Source organism: Mus pahari, chromosome 7 (assembly GCF_900095145.1).
Source record: "Mus pahari chromosome 7, PAHARI_EIJ_v1.1, whole genome shotgun sequence".
In the NCBI taxonomy this organism is placed as follows: Eukaryota; Metazoa; Chordata; class Mammalia; order Rodentia; family Muridae; genus Mus; species Mus pahari.
In genome coordinates, this window is record NC_034596.1 from 58,282,695 (window position 1) to 58,293,434 (window position 10,740).

At 35.7% G+C, this 10,740-nt stretch overlaps 1 pseudogene; it reads right to left on the reverse strand.

Annotated features, from left to right (window-relative positions):
• Nucleotides 1-10,524, reverse strand: part of LOC110324029 — a 68,347-nt pseudogene extending 57,823 nt beyond the window's left edge.
• Nucleotides 10,525-10,740: the final 216 nt, after the last annotated feature.

Sequence of the window (10,740 nt, forward strand, 5' to 3'; positions counted from 1 at the left end):
AATTAACAAAATCAGAAATGAAAAGGGAGATATAACAACAGAAACTGAGAAAATTTAAAAAAAGTCATCAGATCCTACTCTAAAAGCCTATACTCAACACAGGTGGAAATGGACAATTTTCTAGACAGATGCAAATACCAAACTTAAATTAGAATCAGATAAATCATTTAAACAGTCCCACAATCCCTAAAGAAATAGAAGCAGCCATTAAAATTCTCCCAACCAAAAAAAAATCTCAGGACCAGATGGGTTTAGTACAGAATTCTATCAGACCATCAAAGAAGACCTAATACCAATACCCTTTAAACTATGCCACACAATAGAAACAGAAGGAACACTACCCAATTCATTCTATGAAGCCACAATTATACTGATACAAAAAAAAAAAAACCACACACACACACAAAGACCCAACAAAGAAAGAGAACTTCAGACCAATTTCCCTTATGAATATTGATGCAAAAATACTCAATAAAATTCTTGCCAACCGAAACCAAGAACATATTAAAATGATCATCCATCATGATCCATTAGACTTCATCCCAGGGATGCAGGGATGTTTCAATATACAAAAATCCTTAAGTGTACTCCACTATATAAACAAACTCAAAGGAAAAAAAAAACTACAAGATCATCTCATTAGATGCTAAGAGAACTTTTGACAAAATTCAACACCCCTTCACAGTAAAAAGTCTTGGAAAGATTAAGAATTCATGTCCTATACCTAAACATAGTAAAAGCAATATACAGAAAACCTGTAGCCAACATCAAACTAAATAGAGAAACACCTGAAGAAATCCAAGTAAAATCAGAGACTAGAAAAGGCTGCTCACTATCTTCCCATCTATTCAATATTGTACTGGACGACCTAGACAGAACAATTAGACAGCAAAAGCAGGTCAAATGTATTCAAATTGCAAAGGAAGAAGTCAAACTATCATTATTTGTAGATGATATGATAGTATACTTAAATGACTCCTGAAACTCCACCAGAGAACCCTTACAGCTAATAACCAACTTCAGTAATAAAGTGGCTGGTTAGAAAATTAACTTAAACAAATCAGTAGCCTTCCTGTACTCAAAGGATAAGCAGGCTGAGAAAGAAATTAGGGAAACAACACCCTTCACAATAATCACAAACAATATAAAAAGTATCTTGTTGTGATTCTAATCAAACAAGTGAAATTTCTGTGTGACAAGAACTTCAAGTCTCTGAAGAAGGAAATCAAAGAAGACCTCAGAAGTTGGAAAGATCTCCCATGCTCATGATTTGCAGGATTAATTTAGTCAAAATGGCCATCTTGCTGAAAGCAATCTACAGATTCAATGCAATCCCCTTTAGAATTCCAACTCCATTCTTCATAGAGTTAAAAAGAGCCATTCTCAAATTCATCTGGAATAACAAAAAACCCAGGGTAGGGAAAACTATTCTTAACAATAAAAGAACTTCTGGGGGAATCATCATCCCAGACCTCAAGATATACCACAGAGCAATAATGATAAAAACTGTGTGGTATTGGTACAGTGACAGGCAGTTAGATCAATGGAATGGAATTGAAGAGCCATTAATGAGACCACACATCTATGGTCACTTGATCTTTGACACAGGAACTAAAACCATCCAGTGGGAAAAAGACAGCTGGGATTTGCGATCATATCTTCAAATTTAATAAATGGATATTTAGGTAGGTATATAGAAGCATAGATTAAAATTTTTTAAAGTCTGAATTCATCTTCTACAATAGCATTGAACTGCAAGAAGTCAAGTCATCTTTCATGATAACTATGTTCCACTGATGTCATTTGTATGCATTTAGGAGATCAAGGGAATTACTATGATTTACTTGATGTGATACATTATAGGATTGCTTCTGCTTAAATTACATTCTTGCTAGTTGAGTTTCAATCTTCAGTCTGGCAGTAATTATAGAAATGATGATAATAATAACCATTATGAACATTACTATTATTACCTGCTTTTCTTCTGGTTTATTATGTGCCAAGTACTATTCTATGATCTTTAATAGAGCCATATGAAAAATTTGATGATTAGTACTTACAATGTTCTCTCTTTGAATTTGGGGGGAAATTACATTTGGGGTAACTTTTAAATTTCATGGTCAAGAACCTGAGGACTGGGTATTGGTGCCTAATCAAACTGTCAAGGGAGAAAAGCCTCATTTCCATTATGTAATGCTGTTTCCCAGTTTTGTGCCCATCACTGTAAAAGTGGACTTCTGAATATATTTTATAATGTTACTCATTACATTTAAACCGACAATGCTTGATTGTTCTTGAGAAATAGAAAAAATGTTCAAATGGTACCAGAGGGGTTGTTTATGAATATCTTTTATTCTTAAATCTACCATAAATTTATACATAATGTATTGTATGAAGTTTGTGTAATGGATGAATTAACAAAAGAGTAATTCCATGTCAGTGTATAATTTGTAAAATATTAGGTAGCAGAAGTAGAAAACCCCAGGGATTCTGTGTGTGACAGGTAAAGATTCCCTTCATTTTTCTCAGAGTACTAAATAATTTCATTCCAGTTTATTTTCAAGGATGCTTTTGATCAGCTGAATCTATGTTCTGTAAGTGATTTGCTTGATTAATTTGCAATTTTAAATTATTTAATTTTAATGAGCAGCTTGAGCTTCAGGAGAAATTTGCCCACATCACTTAAACCTCTGTTGGACCTGGATATTTGATTAATATTATTCTCTGTCAGAATTCAGGCTTTAAGAAAGCCCACGTAGTTTTCCTTTACAAGTTTTCAATATTCTCAGTGACAGTGCCTTTCACATGCTAGGGAGTGAAAATTGACACCAAGACTTCAGCAACTTATTTGAAATATATGATATACCCCCTCATCCTGTACAAGCGTGCATCCGCACGTGTGTGTGTGTGTGTGTGTGTGTGTGTGTGTGTGTNTGTGTGTGTGTGACAGCATGCAAATTGCTGTCAGAGAACTACTTGAGAGAGTCAGTTTTCTCCTTCCATCATGTGGTTCACAAGGACTGAGCACAGCTCACTGAGCTTGGCAGAAAGCTACTTTAACCCCACTGAATCAGAACCCTATAGGTGGAACAACAATATGAACTAACCAGTATCCCCAGAGCTCCTGTCTCTAGCTGCATATGTAGCAGAAGATGGCCTAATCGGCCATCATTGGGAAGAGAGGCCCCTTGGTCTTCCAAACTTTATATGACCCAGCACAGGGGAAGGCCAGGGCCAAATATTGGGAGTGGGTGGGTAGGGGAGCAGGGGCGGGGGTAGGGTATAGGGAACTTTTGGGATAGCATTTGAAATGTAAATAAAGAAAATAATAATAAATAAAAAAAGAAAGAAAGAAAATGTGTAATTGATTTTTGTCTATTTGAGTTGGGATCAGCCCTAACTACAGCACAAGAAATTTTCTCAGGATTTCTACTAACAAAAAGAAATCCTAAGGCTATAATGTGTATGCATGTGTGGCTCATGTGTGTGTGCTTATGTGTGTGCTCCTGCAGATGCACATGTCTATGTGGGTGCAATTGAATGTGGAGTCCAAAGGCTAGCAGACTAGCCTTTAGTAAACTAGTCCATCACCCTGCATATTGTTCATCGTGTCAGGATCTTTCACCGAACACAGAATCCACTGATTCAGTCAGTCTAGCTTGTCTGCATGCTTGAGGGATCCCTTGTCTCCTCCTCCTCCTACATGCTGCAGTTATAAGCAGGCTGCCATGTTTGCCAGGAATTCACTTGGGTGCTGGTAATCTTAATTCTGATCTTTCTTTTCTGTGCAGCAAATATTTCCTCACTAAGCAATCTCTCCAGCCATAATTGCTATTTGAAATACAAAAACAAATTACCTGTGACTATTATTCGGGTAATTTAAGAATAAATAGATTATTTGGATTACCTATATTGCTCTTTATAATATTTTTGACACAAGAAAATAACAGCTTTAAAGTTGGTTAGATTTGTTGAAACAAACTCAGAAACCTGAGATGTTGAAAATTTTCTATTTTAGAAACAGACACAAGAATAGTTAAGATGAGGTACACAAAAAATATAAAACTTCTGAATAATTATAAACACAAAGATTAAAATCTTAAAGAAAAAGATGTACTCGATAAATTTTAAGTACATGAAATTTAATATCAATAAGATTACAAAGGCAGGACACTGCTGCCCATGACAGTGAATGGATGGTTGTAACGGTCATTAAAATGAAGGAAGTCCGGTGGTGCAGAGGTGAAGGGGTGTGCATATGGAAATGGTGTGGTATGAGGAACAGTGTGGGGAGTGGTCATGGTCAGGGGCAGACCAGGAAAGGTATGAAAACTGGGCTGTAAAACAGGATTAAAGAGTAAATAACAACAGCAACAACAAGAAGCCTTAAGTGGCTGAAATAATTTTTTTTATTGGCAGAGTATTGTTTTTTAATGTCAAAAATTTCCCTCACTCATATATTGTTATATGGGTATTAAAAAAAAACCTCTTTTCTTCTACTTTATATTATTTGATTGTGTGAATTTACATGAGACCCTTAGATACTTGGTTGGTGTTCTTATTATTAGGTTTTTAGTTGCCTGCTTTCTTTCCTTTTTTTTTCAACTTTTTTTTATTAGATATTTTCTTTATTTACATTTCAAATGCTATCCTGAAAGTTCCCTATACTCTCCCCTAGCCCTGCTCCCCTACCCACCCACTCCCACTTCTTGGCCCTGGCATTCTCCTGTACTGAGGCATATAAAGTTTGCAAGACCTAGGGTCCTCTCTTCCCAATGCCTGCTTGTTTTCTGATGGGAGAAAGAAAGAAAAACTACGGGTTTAGGTAAATGAAGAAGTAAGGAGAAACCAGGAAGAGTTGGGGGATAGGAAAATTATGATCCAAATATACCATAGTATGAAAAAATGTATTTTCAATGTACTAAATCTTGTTTAAGCTAATCAGTCCTCAGTGGAACAGGTCAAGATGGGCAGCTCCTTGCTCTCTGAATTATCACAGAAACTTTTCTTTCCATATGAAACTTTGTTCTAACGTATTTGTTTTCAAATTAGTCAACTATCTAAACCAGACTTATAACACTGCATTTTTATGATTAAATGCTGCATCAGTCTAATAATTTGAGAAACAGGTTCATTACAAAATAAAATATTGACCTGATGTCTCCAGCCCACATTTGTTGTAGGTTTCCTTGATTTTTAAAAATAATGAGACTGTAATTTGATGATGTGTGGGCTTTCTGAGAATTGATATTCATTAAAACAAATATTCAACCAAAATATTAAATGTTTTTAAAGCAAATATTGTCTAGCTTGTTTTACAAACCTCGCTATGAGTGATAGACAGGTGATGTATTTTAATTATGAAGCATACTTAGGGATTTTTGAAGATTTAAGCATATCATTTTAAAGATCAACATAACCATAACAAGATAGAAATTCTTGAAGCATTCATTATGTACAGACAATAAGGTAATATTTCTAATTATTTTAATTAGTTATAATTGTGAGATTCAATCCAATATAGTTGAAACTTAATACATATACAATGAAATTAAAAGATTATAGAAATGTACGTAAAATTAATTTACATAAAATATAATTCTTCACAATCAGTGCAAACATTTAAGGATATAAAATGATATATGTGTACTTTTTTACATTGTAATGAAACACTAGTGCGTCAACTCCATATTTTTTTTATCAATCTACAGAATCTCTGCAGGAGTGTTTCATATTCTTTCTTTCTGGTTTAACATCTCTGTGATTCATTTATTGACTCATCTCTCCTTTATTAAAAAACATTTGATAAGATGAAACACTCAAGTGCTGTGTTGTGTCATGATGCTGTATACAGGATTTGTAGGAGGATGACAGAACAAAGTCACCCAGACACAGGAGCTTAAAAATCACTGTGAGCAATGGGATAAGAAAAGATCCTCTCTACCAAAGGGAATTTTCACAGCATAGTGACAAATATATTTTAATTATAATATTTTATAGTCACTCACAGGATAAAACTTATCAAGTTATATGTATCAAATACATGCAACTTTTGTAGGTCAGTTATTCTTCAACACATCTATTTTAAAATTAACCCAAGTCTTAATACATCCTCATTCTTTCATACCCAAAGGAAGGAAACAAATGACAGCAGATCTCCTCTCATGTATCTTGCAGTTGTGTATTCATAGACTTGTAACGCTTCTGACATGAAACACCTAATCTCGGCCTTTGAAAAACCATATCTCACGAGTGCTCAAAGTCATCATATGCAACCTTTCCTTATCTATACTGGTTCTCTATAAGCACTGATAGGAATTTAGAACTATGAGAGTGACTGAATTTGGACTTGAATTGACAGTCCCCCTGAATCACAGTGTTAGTGAGAGGTAGGATGATCTCTTCTGGATATATTCCCTCTTCTATATATTTATCTCTAGCTCAGCCATTTTGATGGCTGTGCTTTCAGACTGTTGCTCTTCTGAGAAGATGTTTCTCTGTGGAGAATAGGTTTGCTCCAATCTTTTCTGTGGAAGCAGGTTCTTTGCTCAGTGGATACAGAGACAGCAAAGAAGTATCACAATTTCTGGTGTTGTCAAACTCAGGATACTAAAGTTAGTCATGTCTGCTTTTCAGCGAGCCTTTCACTATGGCAAAGGTCAGAATTAGTATTTTGAAAATTTGAGATTCATTAATTAATTACTATATAACAGAACAATCCCAGCTATGTTCACACTCAGCTATTTAAATGTTGTTGTGGCTATTCTTTATGATTACAAGCAAAAGGTAATATATCAGTGTTTCCCTGATCCAGTATTGCACATCTAATTAACATTAAATATTTTAGGATACATGTTAGAATATTAAAATGTGCACTGAGTTCCTCATGTGTAACCCAAGGCATTAATCAAAATCATTATCTTTAGGATGTGAGTGGAACCATCAAAGTTTCTCTGCAATACTCAATTCCCTGTTGATGACAACACACAAAGTCAAATTGCATGTTAATACAACTGACAAGTATGAAGAAGAGCTGTTTTGACATTTATGTATTCACTGATATCCTATTAAGTTCTATAGTAATCATCATTCAAAAGAATAATAAAATATTTCTCTTTCCCAGTAAAATAAACAAAAGATTAAAATTTCTATCAGTAGTGTGTGGAAGGACATAATTGGATTTAATCGAAGGCTTATCTAAAGATCATTTGCTGAAAGCAAATGTTAAGTAAGAATCTTGCAATTGAAATATTTTCTTTGGGTTTAAAACTTTGTTTTTATGTCCATTTAAATTTTTTCTCTTTTAATATCATTTGTCAGAGGTTAAGACAAATTTTGAATCACAAAACTTACAAACAGAGATCTCTAAAACAAGAGAGAAGCCCTAGGGTACAATTCTCTTCAAAACTGTCTGATATAATTAGAGGTAGTTATCCAACTCAATTACTTCCATTGTACTGATTTTAGTTAGAGTCTGCACTGATTGCTTTACCCTTTGTTTCCCTTGCTGTGTGTCCTTATCTGTCATCTAATACAAGGTAGACTGTACGTATTTGTCTTTTCCACTGTTGTGATAAAATGTCTGAGGGTGAGCAGCTTTCAGGGAAATTGGTTTGTTTAGTTTGTTAACTCCTCAAGAACATAGTATAGGCTGTTGTGAGACTCGTCTGACTGATTCACTTGTCAAAGAATGACATTATGGCGGCCATATAAAGAGACAAAAGATGAGATATCAAGTAAAGAATCTAGTGTTTGCCTCTATTCTTGCTTGTTAAACATTCTCTTATTTTTCATTTCTTTTTTATTAGATATTTTTTCATTTACATTTCAAATGTTATCCCCAAAGTCCCCAATATCCTCTACCTGCCCTGCTCCCCAACCCACCTACTCCCGCTTCCTGGCACTTGCATTCCCCTGTATTGGGGCATATGATCTTCATAAGACCAAGGGACTCTCCTCCCATTGATGGCCAACAAGGCCATCCTCTGCTACATATGCAACTAGAGACACAGTTCTGTGGGGTACTGGTTAGTTCATATTGTTGATCCTCCTATAGGGTTGCAGACCCCTTTAGCTCCTTGGTTACTTTCTCTAGCTCCTTCTTTAGGGGCCCTGTGTTCCATCCAATAGATGACTGTGAGCATCCACTTCTGCATCTGCCAGGTACTGGCATAGCCTCACAAGAGACAGCTATATCAGGGTCCTGTCAGCAAAATCTTGCTGGCCTATGCAATATTGTCTGGGTTTGGTGGTTGTATATGGGATAAATCCCCAGGTGGGGCAGTCTCTGGATGGTGATATGAACTCACTGATAAGTGGATAGTAACCCAGAAAATTAGACTACCCGAGATACAATTTACAAAATACATGAAACTCAAGAAGAAAGAAGACCAAAATGTGGATACTTCATTCCTTCTTAGAATGGGGAACAAAATCCCCAAGGAAGGAGTTATAGAGACAAAGTTTGGAGCTGAGACAGTAGAACAGAAAATCAAAGTCACATAAAACTTCTTTTCCTGTTTTGAAGACCTTGGGACATTTCATTAAGTTGCACCTAGTAAAAGTTCTAGGTTGTTCCCCAATATTGTCTTTTAAGAACTAAGCTTTGAATATTTGACTCATTGGAGATAATTTGCATTTAATTAATGTGGTCATATTTATAGGATGATTGAACACTAGGGCTTTATGGATTTTTCATCTCCTAATCCAGTACCTTCTGTTTGTTTTTGTGGTATGGAGCAATAAATTGCCTGTAAGTCCATCATTCCTTCTCTGTTGGACAGAGATTCAATAGTATTCTAGCTTCCTCTGCCCCTACATGCACGTGGTACACAGTCATATATCCAGGCAAAACACCTATACACATCAAATTAACATAAAGAATAAATAAATGTCTAAAAAGCAAAAGAAACTAAATTTCTTTTTAAAAAGACATCTCATTTGAGTATACGCTTTTAATGGTAGCAGTGCAATCTTCAGCCATAATTATAAACTAATTACTAGCAGTACCATTACCTTCTGATTTCACACATCCTTGTGAAGCTAAATGATGGATTTTGCCTTTTGTTCTTTCACATGAAACCTTGTATGTCGTACATTCTCACCTCAGATCCGTTATTCAAGAACTTCTAACAAACAGATGAAGTATTGTAAAGTGTATCCTTGCAACTTGCCAGGACTCAGGAATAAAAAATCAGGCCACAGGCCTCACTCTCCTGAAGCTGCTAACAGCTAGGTGTAGACACAGCCTACCTTGTCACCTGACTCAAAAGACAGACCTCAGTGTAACTTTTTTACTGTTCCTTTTTTAAATGACTGTTCCCAGGAATCAACCACCTGTGTCTCATGGGAAATAATTAGATAGAAGGGGATATAAAGTTTATATAAGGTCAGAGGATACAGAGTTTAAGTTATGAGGATCTAAGAAACTGTTTTAGGACCTAAGGTGTTTGAATGTTGGCAAATTCAAGTTGTAAATGGTGGTGGATGTGAAAGCTTGATTGGTGGTTAAAAAAAAAAGTGATTTAAGGGAGATAAAAGGAATCAAACATGCTTATGAGTTCTTTCCTTTGCCAAGCTACCATTGTATTAAGCTGAGGGAAAGGGGAAGAATCGGAAAAGGGAATAACATTTGAAATGTAAATAAGTAAAATATACAATAAAAAGATTACAAATGTTCAGACTTTTAAAATTAATCAATGAAATTCTGATAAATCATTTTTCTAACTCCGGTAATACCTTCTACTACCTGATCCATTAATATCATAGTCAGAAACTCAAGATTTTAAAGTTTCTTTTGGTTGTCTTCCAAGTATAGACTTAAAAAGGACTTCTCATTGTGCTAAATCTATAAATATATATCTAGTGTTCTGGATAGAGGTTAAAAGCCTTTTTTCGCAATATGTTATTCATACTGGAAATCAAAATCAAGTGAGCTTTTGCCTCTTGAAGATTTTGGTCTTCCCTGAGCTCACCTTAAAGCATCTACATGCTTTCAACCTAAAACTTTCTCAAGCTTCTAATAGGACACAGAAGTTTCAGTCTATTGCCCTCTCTACAATGCGGGGCTTCAATACAGATTACAAACAATGGTGATGCTAATTATAGTAATGTACGGGTCAAGTGGACTCCTTGTAAGTACCCCTGTCAACAACCTTTGTTTCCTCACCTACTACTTATTCTAGAGGGAGGGATCCATCTCCCCTTTCCTTAGATTTAGAAGCACCCTCCCTTAACTTCTAACACCATGGACCTAAAATTTCAAATGGAAACTTTTCTTCCTGGGACATTTGTTTTTCTTCCTAAACTCCTTCAGTTAATCTTCTGCCCCTAACATCCATTCCAGAATCCTACCAAGTCCAGAGTTTCCTCAAAATCTGCATCCATGACAGCTCCAAAATGGCTAGCACTAGGTGGCTTATCCTCATGGACTGATATAACTGGGCCTCTACCTTCCAAGCCTAGGAAGGTCCCACAAAGTCTGGACAGCAAATGAAACAGCCAGCCTTCCCAGGATTTGGCCATTATCCCAATTTCCTTGGGGTTCTGCAAAGATGTTCACCTCCCCAGCCGTAAGGAAGCAGTCTAAAGAACACAATGCCCTTGTTCCTGCCTCATCATTATCCTTCCTAACTCCTCAGTTTTAATTAAACAATACAGAAAGAATGTTAGTGCACAGATGATTTCACTGGCCTGCCCTCAAGGACCTAGCAACTGTTTACATCATGACCCTCTTCTCTT